Source organism: Phocoena sinus, chromosome 16 (assembly GCF_008692025.1).
Source record: "Phocoena sinus isolate mPhoSin1 chromosome 16, mPhoSin1.pri, whole genome shotgun sequence".
NCBI classification, from domain to species: Eukaryota; Metazoa; Chordata; class Mammalia; order Artiodactyla; family Phocoenidae; genus Phocoena; species Phocoena sinus.
Window position 1 is genome coordinate 53,266,370 of NC_045778.1, and position 15,864 is coordinate 53,282,233.

The window sequence follows — 15,864 nt, forward strand, 5'->3', positions numbered from 1 at the left end:
TTTCAGTCTAGAAAATGAAATTTAGAAAGGCTAAGTAACTTGCTCAGGTCACACAGCTAGTTAAGAGGCAGGGGTGAGTGTCCATCCTACGGGATAGTTATAATAATCAAAAACAAGGAACTAGATGCATTATTACCTAATCATACTGCTTCTCTTAGAATGACTCACTGTCAGAGACAATGTAGTTAACCATGCTTGCTTAGAAAGGACCAGCTAAATGTGTTGTTCCTTCTATTATACACTTATCATCTGAGTCTATTATTCTTGGTAATTCAGCGAGAAAGTATTCCATGGAGTTTATGACTAAGCTCTGGGATCCAGATTTGGGATTTACTGCCTAAACATCTGTCCTCTTGCTTCCTACGATACGTGCAAACTGAAGTCGAGTTGCCTGGCAGCTCACTAAAAATAGTCAGAACCATAGAGTTGAGAAGTTAAAACACGTTTGGAATAATCAAATAAATCTCCCCTTTTCTTGAGGGAAAACATTGTGTACTAAAAATTCAAATCAATCTTATCCATTCATTTATTCAACTGACATATGGAATACTGACACAGACCAGACCCTTTGCTGGTTTCTGGAGATCTAAAAAGGTATACTGTGTTCTCAAGGTGCTCAGTCTCATAGAGGAGACTGACACAGGTTAAAGGCCATTATAGCATTGTGGGAGGGAAGCTATGAGACAGATGCAAAGGAGGGTATTAAATCCATCATTAGAGGAGGGGCAAGAGGCTTTCAGGAAGACTTTCTGGAAGTGGTGACACATAAACTGATTATCCTCAGCTTCAATTTCTTCATAAGGTACAAAAAGATAAAGAAGAGAGCTTCAGGCAGAAGAAAAAAGCAGGAACATTGTACAAGACATGAAGATATGAAAAAGAAGGGCCAATTTAGAGACTAACACCTTGAACTACACCTGAATTGTGTGGGGACTTGGCCTTAAAATTGTGGTTAAAGAGTTTAACTTTTATTTTGAGACACATGGGAATCATTGAAGAAGTTCACACTGGTGGGGTCATGTAATCAGGTTTGCATTTTTAGGATGATCATGGTAGCTTCAAAGTAGAGGACAGATTAGAAGGGGAAGAGCCTAGATGTGGGGAGGCCTCTACAGAAGCTACTGTAGAAGTCCAGGCAAGAAATAGATAAATGAAAAGATTTGGGAGATATTTAGTGGGTAGAATGAGTAAAACCTCGGAGGGCGTTTGCTTGGAGGGAGAAGGGAGAGTCTGGGGAGACTGGGGGCATGGTGCTAACCTTCACTGAGCAGATTATACAGAACAATTGGAGTGGGAAAGAAAGTTTAGTTTTAGACATGGTGATTTTGGCTGTAGAACATCAAAGCAGGTATGTTCAGTAGGTGACTAGAATTATAGATTTGGAGCTCCAGATAAAGTCCTGTACTGGAGATACAGATCAGGGGGTCATCCCAATAAAGTTTAGGGAGCCATCACCATTCAGTTGGTCGTGTGTGTATGAAGCGACATGAGCCAAGTTTCCAAGATGGAACACTGTGGAACATCCCTATTTAAAGGGTATGGTGAGAAAAACATGCCAGCAAAGTAAGGGTCAGAGAAGTAAGAGGACTATTAGAAGAGTCTGGTGTCATGGGAGCCAAGAAAAGAGAGTTTATGTAGTAAACAGTGTCACATTCTATAGGAAATGGAAAAGCATCCATTGGATATTTGTGTGAGTGGTATTAGTAGAATGGTGGGACAGAAGCCAGGTGTGGTGGGTCAAGGAGTGAGTGGGTTGTGGGAAGGTGGAATTTAGGAATGCACAGAGTGCAAGGAGGAAAACAGAACAAGTCAGAGGAAGTCAAATCTTAAGAACTGGTGCGGCCTGTATCAGCTCACTGGGAGGCTGGAGGCAGAGAGCCGAAGGCAAGAGAAATGGAATGAACGTCCCTGCGCTGTATAAAGCTCTGAGAAAAGGGGGAGTGGCCTTTCTCCACCCTGTCCTAAGAGCCTTGGTGGTGGTGGGCCCAGGAGCGTCTTTGTTATCTGATTTAGCTATCCCATCCCTGAAGACGGTCTACCAATGCAGTATTCTCAGAGGTCAGTTCTAGGCAACAAAGACTTTCCTGGAAGGTGGAGTAAAATTTTCCTCTTCAACTCTTGCATTCCCCAGAGTCGTTGGATGTGTACGAATTTTTATAAAGAATTTCAACTATTTTAGCCACCATTTCCAAGGACCATAAGGTACGGTTCCTTGTGCGGTATCCTTGTGTGGCATCCTGAGCTTTTGCTGAGGTGGAGACACTTTCCCCTCCACTGAGAACATTATTATAATTCCAAAGAAGGGAAAGTATATGGGATCCCTCTTGTCTGCTTTGACCCCCTAAAGTGTGCTTCCTTGTCTGGCTGAACCCCTCCTACCTCTGTGAGTCTGAGCAAATAAGAAAGCAGCCCGCCTGGGTGTTAGCAAGAAGTGCATAAACTGTGCTGTACATGTGGCTCCTGTGGTCTCCGCATCGCATCAGTATTCTACAGGCAGCCTGCGTCTCACAGGGAGAGACAATCTATTTCACTTTGTGGAATAAAGAAAATGAGAATCCCATGAAACCAAACATGCATATGAGGTATCTATATGTGGCATAATACCCCCTATTGTTTAACAATGATTAGCTCACTTTTCACCTTGTAGAAAAATCATGGCAAGATAACTTGAACATGAAATCATAGTAGGGGGTTAGTTTGATTAACTTTGCGGAGTCATCCTACATCACTATGGAGAAAGAACTTTCTGGGAAGTGACCATGAGCCAAGGCACCTTCTCCCCCAAGGCTGTGCTAGAGGCGCACTGCATTGACCAGTTCTTTTAGTTGCCTTTTCACTCCATGCAGATGACCTTGCCTCTCCATATTCACACATCTTTCTTCATTCAGTATACAGAATTGAGTAGGACATCACTTTCTTAGTTGCGTTCTGGATTCGAGGAAATACTCAAGTGACAAGATTGAAAATACTTTTTTTTTTAAAGTGTGGGCGATTTTGGTAGGAGCTGCCCCCATCTGTTATGGGTTGATCTTATTAGTTTTTCTTTAAGGAAGACACTTTCTCCAAGGTCCAGGAACCTTTCTTTAACCCCTCCTGCTTTCCACCTCACTAAATGAGTACAGAAAATAGGCTTTAAAAAATCTAGGGTACTCTCAGATTGCCCCTCCCAAATATCAGTTGTATCTGTCACATCCTTGACAGGAACTAGATACTAATCAATTTAAGATTGCATTCTCACATAAGCATCTAAAGTGCAGATACTCTGTGTTCATTGTTGAAGAGAGCTGCTTAGATACCAGGGTGATCTGTGACAGTTACCGTGGACATTTAGAAACTTGATCATATCTTATTCAGAGAGCTGTTCCCTCTTGTATTGATACATGACAGCAGAGGTGCCAAATTTCCCTTAGAATAAAGCTTTTAATCCACCCAAAGCCTGGCCAAATGAGACCTGACGATTTTGCTCTAAAGAATACAAAAGAGATGACATTGATCTGGGAAGACTGAGTGAGTGGGGACCCAGAGACGGATGCTTGGACTAATTAAGTTGGTGAGTGACTGGCACAGTGGTAGAGTGGGCAGAGGATCAGCAAAGTTGACATCAAACCACCAACTTCCCATTTACCCTATGCCCACCTTCCAGGTTCCTAGCATCTTTGTCACTTTAATCCAAACTGGAAATGCTCTGTAGATTCTTTCTCTTCAACTCAGAGCCTTTGGGTTTTCAGGAATTTTTATTAAGAATTTTTAATTGCTCAGAGAATTAAGGAAGGAAGGAAGAGAGGGAAGGGGGGGAAGAAGGAGGAGAGAGAAGGGAGGGGAAAGAAGAAGGGAAGGAGTAAGGAAGGTCACATGGTAAAATATTTTATGTAGGCCTGGGACTCTATCCTTGGGGGGACCTGCCTACAGGGTTGGCCTTTGGCTGGTGTCTGGGAGCTTGGATTTGGGGAGGGTTCTCACCATTCTGAGAATTAAGGAAATGGCTTGCTGTGCCTGGACTGTTTGTGCAGGTAGTGAGGTTTGTGTTGGGCATCTTCTTTCCATCTGGAGTCTGGAATCTTGATGTATGCTGAATGGTAGGTACCTGTGTGACTGGCCCCCAGTGAAGGCCCTGTGCTCTGGTGAGCTTCTCTGATAGACAACATTTCACATGTGTTATCACAACTCATTGCTGGGGAATTAAATGTGTCCTGTGGTCTCCACTGGGAGAAGACCCTTGGAAGCTTGCACCTGGTTTCCCCTAGACTTTGTCTGATACTTCTTTTCTCTTTGTTGATTTTTCTTCATATTCTTTGGCTGTAATAAATCTTAGTCATGAGTTATGACTATCGCTGAGTCCTGTGAGTCCTCCTAGTGAATCTATAAATTTTCAGAGATGTCAATGCCTTTACCCAGTGGGAACATACTGTTCACATTGTTCCACATCTTGCTTTTCACAATATAAAATGTTTTGAAGACTATTTGCATCGACATTCATAGATCTCAATCTTTTCCATGCCTGAATAGTATTATGCATAGCTGTACTAGATTTTATATATTCAGATCTCAATTAATGGACCTTTAGTAACTTTTATTATTGCAATTACAAATAATGCTGCATTGAACATTCCTATACATGCATCTTTTCATACATTGATAAGTATTACCAGCAGGTTAAATTCCTAGAAGTAGAATTCTTGGGTCAAAGGATATATATGCTTTGCTCTTTGATAGATATTGCAAAATTGCCCCCCACCAAAGAGGCTGTGTGGATTTTTACTCCCATCAACATGCAAGAAGTACCTGTTTCCCCATATTTTTGTTGATATATATTTCTTTATCAAATTTTCAATAAAATTCACCCTTTTTAGGTGTACAGTTCTGTGAATTTTAACAGATGTATGTAGTCTTGTAACTACCACCACAATCAAGATATAGAATGTTTCCATCATCTCAGAAAGTTCCCTTGTGGACCTTTGTAGTCAATCCTCAGTTCCTGAAACTGCGTATTGATCTGATTCCTGTCCTTAGTTTTGCCTTTTTCAGAATATCATATAAATGAAATCACACATAGTCTTTTGAGTCTGGCTTCTTTCGCTTAGTGTAATGCTTTTGAGATTCATCCATGTTGTTGCATTGATGAGTAGTTTATGCCCTTTTTGTTGCTGAATAGAATTCCATTGTATCACAATTTGAGTACATTTCACTAGTTGACGCGCACTTGGGTTGTTTTGAGTTTTTGGTGATGAATAAAGCTGTTAGAAATATTTAGGTACAGGCTTTTGTGTAGACATGTCTTCACTCTTTTTGGGTAAATACCTAAGAGTAGGATTGCCTGGTCATATGGTAAGTATATATTTAACTTCATAAGAAACTACCAAACTCTTTCCAAAGTGGCTGAGCCATTTTGCATCCCCAGCAGCAGTGTATGAGAGTTCCAGTAGCTCTGCATCCTTGCCAACATTTGGTATTGTCAGGTTTTTTTGCCATTCTAATGAGTATGTAATAATATTATATATTATCAAACTTTAAAAAAACTTTGCTATTCTAAGTAATAAAAGGTATCTCAATTTTCATTGACTACATTTCTTTAAGTTAGGGTAATTAGAATACTTCTAATATGTTGAAAATATTTCTTTTTCTTTAAATTGCCTATTTATGTTCTTTGCCCATTTTTCTACTAGACAGGTTGATCATTTTCTTAATGATTTTTAATGACTGTATATTAAGGAAACCAACTATTTCATAGTCGTTGCAAACATTTTCCTCGGTTTGTTATTTTTTACTTTGCTTATGGCATATTGTGCTGCAGAAATATTTTTATGTTGCTTCTGACTTTTGTACTTCATAGGTACAAAAATGAGGAGGTAGAAATAAGGTAACTTACAAATGTGAGATGTAGAAGACGGGGGGCTGTAAGGCTGGGAAACGTGGGTGAATCAGTTCACCCCATCCCCACTCTGACCCCCACACTAGTGATATTTGGCCAGCACAGATTGTCTCCGTCTTTCTCACCAGCAACACATACCCAAGGCTTGTTGACAAACGCAGCTGCTTTGTGAAAAGGTAGAATCCCCAGGGCACAATTCTTCAATTTCAGATGTGGAAGATGATTTGTTTAGCAGAAGCAATGTGTTTATTGCAGAGACCGTCAATACACGAGATTGTTAACACTTGTTGGCTGAGACACGGAATTCCTGTCTGCAGTCTCAATGATATCGCTCTGCCGGAAACAACCCTCCTCCTTGCCAACCCTATACTTGAGTATGGGATTCGACGATGTCCGCAAAGACCTATTGTGCTCCACGCAGTCTGTGGGTAAAAGAATTCAGGAAAGGCCAGAAGGGCTGTGGATGAGGAGGTAGACGGAATGGTGGGAGGAAGTAAGGAGAAGGAGAGGGAGGGAAGGGGATTCCTTTGCTTCCTTATTTCCCACACCCAGATCCTCTGTTGGCATTTGATTTTTGCAGTCATTAACGTTTTTAGAATCAGGCACATCAGTGCCAAGTCAGTTAGTTACTTGCTGCTAATCTGAGAAGAGCACGGCCCACAGCAAAAGGAATGGTGGGATGGAGAGTGTGGAGTTGGCAGAGTCTGATTTGCAGGAAGAGCTTGTGCACTCCCACCCCGGTTCCACTGACCCGGGTCACTAAATGGGCTCTTCCCACCCAAAGCTGAACCTCTGAGGCGCCCACTCAGGATCAGCCAGTCTACTTTGTTAGGATAAATGCACTCCTCTTCTAACTAAAGAGCTGTGAACAGAGACTAACCAGCTAATTAACATCTCAAAGAGCAGAAACAAAAGATCATTAAGTAAAAGCAAGTAACTTTCTCTGAAGTCTTGGGTTCAGGAGATCAGTGGAACAGGTATTTACTCAATAACCTGACTCTCTACCTCTCTTTCTATTCCCACCCCTGCCTATCCCTTCCCCTCTTATTCTCTGGCTCCTTCTCCCAAGCCTGTGTCTATCTTGTTTTCCCTCCCTCTCCTTTACCTTTCACCCTTTAACTAACTGGTCATCATTGAGGCCTTGAAGTACATTTTTAGCATTTGTCTATTTATTGACATTGTACTGACTTCCTTGACTTAAAAGCAGGCGGGAAAAAAAACCCACCAAATTAAACTGCTTTATCCTCAAACTTGACTCTGGATTTATTAATTGGGAGAATATGGGGGCTGTGTGAAATGTAAGATCTTTCTATTTGAACAGAACTTTGGGTGAGTTCAGTTCTTTTGCATTGTGTCACCTGAGAAGGAATGAAGCTGAGTAATTTCTATGCATCTCTAATGCAGGGCCGTGCTTGAGGCAGTGGAGTGGTGTTGAGAGACTTGGATCCAGTCACTGCTCTGCCAATTGCAAGCTGTGTGACTTTGAGCAAGTCCCTTAACCTCCCTAGGAACTGTAATCCCAGCCTCTGCCTCTTAGCTGCTAGCTTCTGACCATCAGGGACTGAGAGACTTCATATTTTATTTTATTTTTTCACATCTTTATTAGAGTATAAATGCTTTACAATATTGTGTTAGTTTCTGCCGTACAACAAAGTGAATCAGTTATATGTATACGTATGTCCCCATATCCTCTCCCTCTTGAGCCTCCCTTCCATCCTCTCTATCCCACCCTGGTGGTCACAAAGCATCCAGCTGATCTCCCTGTGCTATGCAGCAGGTTCCTACTAGCTAGCTATTTTACATTTGGTAGTGTGTATATGTCAGTGCTACTCTCTCACTTCGTCCCAGCTTCCCCTTCCCCCACTGTGCCCTCCAGTCCGTTCTCTAAGACTTCATATTTTAAAAATATAACATTGTCTGGTGTCATCAGAGACAACAGTCCAGACAACCCCTTCAGCCAAATCCTCAAAGTCAGTCACTTTTCACTCCTGGATAATGAGGTTGGCTTCTACGTACAGCGCTAGCACCACACAGCAGGCACAGTACTAAGCCTCAGTCATGTGGTGTAGGGTAGGGTGGTGGCTAACAGCCTGGCCTCTGGATCCAGAATGCCTGACTTTAATGCCTGGTCCCAACATTTACATCAGTGTAAGTTTGGGCAATCTTCTTAACCTCTCTCTCTGACTCAGTTTCCTCACCTGTAAAGTGACAATAATGAGGATAATAATAGTACCTGTAATTTGTGACCTTATTTGGAAGTAAAGTCTTTGCAGATGTAATTAAGGATCTTGAGATCATTCTGGCTTTAGGATGGACCCTAAATCTAATGACTGGTGTCCTCCTAAGAGAAAGGAGAGGGAAATTTGATATACGCAGAGACAGGGAAAAAGGCCATGTGCAGACAGAGGCAGATATTGGAGTGATGCAGCCATAAACCAAGGAATGCCGGAAGCTACCAGAAGCTGGACAAGGCAAGAAAGGAATCTCTCCAGAGTCTTTGGCCCTGTTAACACCTTGATTCTGGACTTCTGGCCTCCGGAATTGTGAGAGAGTAAAATTCTATTGTTTTAAGTCACCATGTTTGTGGTAATTTGTTGTGGCAGCCCTAGGAGACTGATACAGATGATGATAATAGTACTACCTCAAAGGAGTGTTGTGAAGGTTAAATTAGTTGCTGTGTTTAAAGTGCTGAGAGCAGAATCTGGAATGCATCGAGGGCTCTTTTGTAGGTTGTTATGTAAATTGTTTGCTCACTGACTCTTACCTAGCAACCCTATGAATTCCGTACTATTGTGACTCCCATTTTGCATGCAAGGAATTGGAGGCTTAGAGAGACTGAGCAAAGGCGAGGTTGTTTGGACTCTGCTGTAGCTTGAGCCACCCTTCAGAAGTCTGTGGGGTTTGGCTTTCTACTGATGGATCCTGGTGACTGTTGGCTTGGCGACCCCTCAAAATGGTGCTCTCTCAGCAAAGATTCACCAGTCTTGGGTCACCAAGAAGCCCAGAAGTTATAGAGAAGACCTATCATCATATGGTGCTTGCTCCTCCTGGATGCGTCTTCTCAGCTCTGGTCTTGGCACAAGCAGAGCTACGCTCTGTCCGCACTTGACTGTGTGGTTGTCCTATGACCTGACTTCATGGGGGTGCCTCAGCCCCTCATCACAAGAGACAGGGGTGTGCCGCCTAAAAGACCACACCCTTCCTGTCCAGGTACTTCAAAGGTTCCTGGTGGTTCCTTGTTTACCCCTATGGTGCTGAGTGTAAATTATACAAATGATTAGAAGTAAGTCGGATCACTTAGAGTAAGACAAAGCCCTCACCAGAACCTGCAAGGCCCCACAAGCAAGGCACCCAGTGACCCCACCCCTGACCATCTCTTACTATTATCCCCTTCATCACTCATCCAGCCACACTGGCCTTATGGCCAGGCACTGTTCCACCCCAGGTCCTTTGCACATGCAGTTCCAGTTACCTTAAATTCTGTTGCCCAAGTGGTATGCTTGCTTTCTCTTTATTCCTATCACTTTTAACATCACCATCTCAGGTCTTTCCTAATTACCCTATCCTGCCTCTTCACCTGCTTTTTCTCTCTCCTTAGCACTTATAATTATGTAACATACTATAAATTTTACTTATCTTGCTTATTATCTTTTCTTTCAGACTAACATCTAAGCACCATGAGGATGGGGATGTTTATTTGATTTGTTAACTGCTGTAGCTCAGAGCCCAGGGCAGGTCTAGTGAATAGTATAATGCATTCAATAAATAATTGTTGACTAATTGAACAATGAATGAAACAACGACTATAGAACTCCCAAACCGAAATAGGCCAATCCATTAAATATCTAGAGGTAGCACATGAAGAGAGGACTACTGGAACAATTGAGCTTTGAAGCATACGGAGGGGAGCTTGATTTTGAAGGTGACAAGGAAAAAGATTTGGTGGAGAAAGAGGGGAATAGAATTCCAACTGAAGGAAATCTCATGTTGACAAATGTCAGAATCCAAAATTCATTTATTCATTCAACTAGGGATATAGCAATGAATGAGCCAGAAAAAAAAGTCCCTTCACTTAAGGAACTTACAGTCTAATGGTCATAATGTCAGGCATTATGATCTCGGGCACACACATCTGCTTATTGGAATGGTGAGATCGGAAGGGCTTAAATTTCTGAAGGGCTGAGGGGTCCAAATAGACCAGTGAGGCTTTCATCTGGCAAGCAGAAGGAAGCTACATTAAATTCTTAATTAGGGAGAACCCTGGGAATGTCAATTATGGAGGAATTCTGCAGCCGCATGAAGGATGGATTCTGATAGGAAAGGGAATTAGGGAGATACCAGAAAGGGCTATTGTAGAAGAGGTGGGGGTGACTTGAACAGGGGGGTGGATATCACCATAGAAGAGGTTGGGTCTAAGGGCCCTGGAATGAAGCACCTGGAAAAGGATCTTAAAGCCCTTGAGTGGGAGAACAATCTAAATGTGCGTCACCAAGAACTCCTCCGTGATGGAGAGGAAGGAAGATGGCAGAAAGCGGGCAGAGACTCTAGGAGTTGGGGAAATGGCAAAGCCAGATTAGGACCAGTCCCCTGAGCTTCAGTGATTCTTCCATCACTGGGCTGTGTAAACACAGGAAGGACCACAGCACTGCACTGATGTTTACTCTCCAGTGCTTGTCTGTATTGGCTGCTTTGTTCTCTATGTGACAAGCCAAGCTTGGTCCGGATGTGACCCATCAGAAGTTGGAAGTGATTTGAATCTAGTGAGTCTCACTGAATCCGCAGAGCAAAACTTTTGTTGTTTTTGCCAAAAACCCACTACATTTGTCAACACCCCAAATCTTTTTATTAATGGAGTAAACTTTTAGGATAATGTTTGGTATCATGAAGTAGAGGTGCTGGGATTTCTCTGTATAGCAGAATTTTGACTAAGAACAGATTACATGATGGCTGTTTCTGTAAGAATGAAAAAGAATCAGCTTTTTTTTTTTTTTTTTGGCCTCTGAAATAGCTAATTGGCTTGAAATCAGTCTGTGTTTTCTCAGAGCTTGAATTTCCTTCACTTTTGTCTCTGTCAAGTGAAGAGCTGACATTTCTACCTGGCTCTCACCTCAAACAGAAAAGCTTTCTCATTTGTCATATGAAAGGAGGAGAATGGGAGGGAAGTGGCAGTCTTGAATTCTCCAGGATAGTGAGACAATTCAAAGGAAAACAAATACAACACTTTGCTGTTGATAGATATTTTTGGTAAAAATGTTCCTTGAAATTGTTTTTTGAAATACTGTTTCACATTGTATGATATAAGCCACGTTTCTGTTATCCACAAGGGAAATGAATAGCTTTTCAGGGGGAAATACAGTCATTGTGAATTTTCTGTAACAGAACTTGACTGTAGCAGTCATGGCATCTGAAAGAGCTCTGGGGCCTGGGAAGAGAGGGCAGTTACTGAAGTGGTTCCCTTTTATGAATACATCCTAGATATGTCCACCTAGACCCCTGCGTCTGCTACCGCTTCCTAAGAAGAGTCTGGCTTCCTCCATGTGATAAGGACTTTTGAAAATTACCTGCCATGGTTCATAGAAAACACAGTATTTTAATTATTCCTCTCTGGGTAATCTAGTCGGTCACATGAAAAACAAACTTAAAAAAAAACAAAACAAACAAAAAAAAGCAAACTTAGCCATTATTTTTTTGATAATACAGCTTTTGAAAATTGTGTATGAAAAATTCCTAAACTTCCTCTCTGATCTAAGTTCTTTTTCTTATCATATCTTTAATAAGACAAATATGATGAAAGCCTTGAATATATTCTAATAATATGGATATCATTGCAAAAATTGGGCAAATGTGGAAAAGTATACTTCCTTATTTTTATTCTCTATTTTTTTACTGAAGTACAGTTGATTTCCAGTGTTGTGCTAATTTCTGCTGTACAGCACAGTGACTCAGTTATACACACATATACGCATTCTTTTTTTTACATTCTTTCCCAATATGGTTTATCTAAGGAGATTGGATATAGATCCCTGTGCTATACAGTAGGACCTTGTTGTTTATCCATTCAAAATGTAATAGTTTGCATCTACTAACCCCAAACTCCCAGTCCATCCCGCTACCTCCCCCTCTCCCCCTTGGCAACCACAAGTTTGTTCTCTATGTCTGTGAGTCTGTTTCTGTTTTGTAGATAAGTTCATTTGTGCCGTATTTTAGATTCCACATATAAGTGATATCATATGGTATCTGTCTTTCTCTTTCTGACTTACTTCACTTAGTATGATAATCTCTGGTTGCATCCATGTTGCTGCAAATGGCATTATTTTGTTCTTTTTTATGGCTGGGTAGTATTCCATTGTATATATACACCACATCTTCTTTATCCATTCATCTGTTGATGGACATTTAGGTTGTTTCCATGTTTTGACTATTGTGAGTAGTGCTGCTATGAACATAGGGGTGCATGTGTCTTTTTTTTTTTTAATCTTTATTGGAGTATAATTGCTTTACAGTGTTGTGTTAGTTTCTGCTGTACAACAAAGTGAATCAGCTATATCCATACATATATCCCCATATCCCCTCCCTCTTGAGCCTCCCTTTCACCCTCCCTATCCCACCCCTCTAGGTCTTCGCAAAGCATCGAGCTGATCTCCCTGTGCTATGCACCAGCTTCCCACTAGCTATCTATTTTACACTTGGTAGTGTATATATGTCAGTGCTACTCCCTCACTACATCCCAGCCTCCTCTTCCCCCGCTGTGTCCTCAAGTCTGTTCTCAACATCTGCATCTTTATTCCTGCCCAGGTTCATCAGTACCATTTTTCTAGATTCCATATATATGAGTTAGCATACAGTATTTATTTTCTCTTTCTGACTTACTTCACTCTGTGACAGACTCTAACTCCATCTACCTCACTACACGTAACTCAATTTCTTTCCTTTTTATGACTGAGAAGTATTCCACTGTATATATGTGCCACATCTTCTTTATCCATTCATCTGTCGATGGACATTTTGGTTGTTTCCATGTCCTGGCTATTGTAAATAGTGCTGCAGTGAACATTGTGGTACATGTATCTTTTTGAATTATGGTTTTCTCAGGGTACATTCCCAGTAGTGGGATTGCTGGGTCATATGGTAGTTCTATTTTTAGTTTTTTAAGGAATCTCCATACTGTTCTCCATAGTGGCTGTATCAATTTACATTCCAACCAACAGTGCAGGAGGGTTCCCTTTTCTCCACACCCTCTCCAGCACTTATTGTTTCTAGATTTTTTGATGATGCCTATTCTGGCCGGTGTGAGGTGATACCTCATTGTAGTTTTTTTTTTTTTTTTTTTTTCTCATTGTAGTTTTGATCTGCATTTCTCTAATGATTAGTGATGCTGAGCATCTTTTCATGTGTTTGTTGGCCATCTGTATGTCTTCTTTGGAGAAATGTTTATTTAGGTCTTCTGCCCATTTTTGGATTGGGTTGTTTGTTTTTTGGATATTGAGCTGCATGAGCTGTTTGTATATTTTGGAGATTAATCCTTTGTCAATTGCTTCCTTTGCAAATACTTTCTCCCATTCTGAGGGTTGTCTTTTTGTCTTGTTTATGGTTTCCTTTGCTGTGTAAAAGCTTTTAAGTTTCATTAGGTCCCATTTGTTTGTTTTTGTTTTTATTTCCATTACTCTAAGAGGTGGGTCAAAAAGGATCTTGCTGTGATTTATGTCATAGAGTTTTCTGCCTATGTTTTCCTCTAAGAGTTTTATAGTGTCTGGCCTTACATTTAGGTCTTTAATCCATCTTGAGTTTATTTTTGTGTATGATGTTAGGAAGTGTTCTAATTTCATTCTTTTACATGTAGCTGTCCAGTTTTCCCAGCACCACTTATTGAAGAGGCTGTCTTTTCTCCATTGTATATTCTCGCCTCCTTTGTCAAAGATGAGGTGACCATATGTGTGTGGGTTTACTTCTGGGCTTTCTATCCTGTTCCATTGATCTATATTTCTGTTTTTGTGCCAGTACCATACTGTCTTGATTGCATGTATCTTTTTGAATTATAGTTTTAGTTTTGTGTGGTTATATGCCAGCAGTGGGATTGCTGGATCATATGGCAACTCTATTTTTAGTTTTCTGAGGAACCTCCGTAGTGTTTTCCATAGTGGCTGCACCAACTTACATTCCCACCAACAGTATAGGTGGGTTCCCTGGAAAAGTACACTTTCAACTGTTCAGTGATAATCATGAGTTAGTAAATATTCTCATTAAGAAAAGGAAGAAACAACTAGAGTCACATCAATCTATTTCCCACCTCAGGGCTTTTGCAGTTGATACTTCCTCTTCCTGGAATGTTCTTTCTCCTTCTCATAGCTGTTGTTTTCTCATCATCCAGGTCTAAGCTCAAACATCACCTTCTCAGAGAGCCTTTCCTGACCCTCAGTCTGATCTCCCCACCCCAACTCTGCTGCAAGTCACTCTGTAACATTCCTTGGTTTTAATTTCTCCTCAACACTTTTCATGACCTGAAGTCACTTATTTGCATACTTCTTTTCTGGTTCATCTATCTCCCCAACTAGATGTGAACTCCAAAGATCAGGGACCTTGTTGGTCATTTTCATTGGCTACTAAGATTAGTGCCTGAATGAATGGAAGGAAAATGATATAATCAAAATTGTTATATTTACGGAAATGACTAGGTAGACCTTTTGGACAGTTTGAAGGAGGAAAGCATTCAAAGTTCTATTATAGTAGAAACATTGCTGCAGTGTGCAACCCTCGGGTATTAGATATGTAATGTTTCGTCTAAAACGTGCTTGTTGTAAGCTGTGTTTGTCAATATCACAACTTCGGGAAGTGAGGTAGGTAGTACTCAGGTAGGTAGGCAGTACTTAGGGGGCTCTTTTCCAAATTCCAGAGCCCTGGCAGCAAAAAGGACGTTTCTGCCACACCAGGATGTTTTGGCTTCAAGGTCTTTAAATCATGACTCTAATTGGATCAAAGCGTAAGTCTCATGGGAGGATCAGATCAGGGTTAGCTGTTTTAGCAGCTCAAAATGCTTTAAGAACTCAAGTTCTTTCCATCTCTCTGCTCAGCCATCCTTGGCTGGACAGTGTCTGAGGAAGAAGAGAGAATGCTTCCTTTCTTTTCCTAGGCTTGCCCCAGCAGACTTCCTCCAGGGTCTCACAGCCCATTTTGAGAGTATATGCCCACTGTTGAACCAATCACTGGAGAGGGAATGAGATTATGCAGAACAGTCAGCCCCTTTCTAGGAAGTGTATGGGCTGCTTGGGGGAGTGGCAGGCATCTGAACAAAACTGAGGGGGGAAGTGCTGTATATTTCATTTATGATTCCCTTGTTTGGAAGCAATAGATAATGGTGTTGATAAAACTTTTTCTCCTAAGTTTTGTACTGTTCGGTCTGATGGGTACAAACTGGTCCAAGATTCTAGAGATGGATGCAGACTGGAGACCCAGGCAGTTCCAGTCCTTTGGATTAAGTCCAACCTGTGCTCACAAGCTCGAAGGGGAGCTCCTGTGTTGGTGCAGCCACAGCTGCTGAGAAAGAGGGAAAGAGGAGGAGGGGATGCAGGTTCCTCTTTCAGTTGCTTTAATCCCTTCCCCTGTCCTTAGAGAAGTGAAAACTATTTTGGAGAGCCCATCTCATTTCCACATCCTTTTTTATTACTTGATCCTATCTTTCTTCCCCAAAGCCTAAGAAAAAGGCTTGGAGATAGCTTGGGAAGCTGAGAGAGGAAGGATGAGAATGGAGGGAATGGTGTAACCATTCCATTTCCTATTCACCTCTGCTGTAGGCTCTATTTATCCTGATCAAAGTAAATTTGCCTTTTATAGAATTCTCCTTCTGGAACTTTTTTATGTCCCATGATGGTAAGAGTATGAACAGGATAGACAAGATAATGTGAATGATGAAATGTTCAAAACTCCACAGCCCCTACGCTGTTACCAATTACTTAACATATAAGTGTGGTTGAAGTGAAGGAATGTGTCAAGCCAGGAAA

The 15,864-nt window shown here is 41.3% G+C and overlaps 1 protein-coding gene across 9 annotated transcripts in view; it reads left to right on the top strand.

The window, feature by feature from the left end:
* The window catches only part of ENTPD1 (ectonucleoside triphosphate diphosphohydrolase 1), a 124,940-nt gene that overhangs the window by 62,510 nt on the left and 46,566 nt on the right, over positions 1-15,864 (top strand). The window lies entirely within an intron of this gene.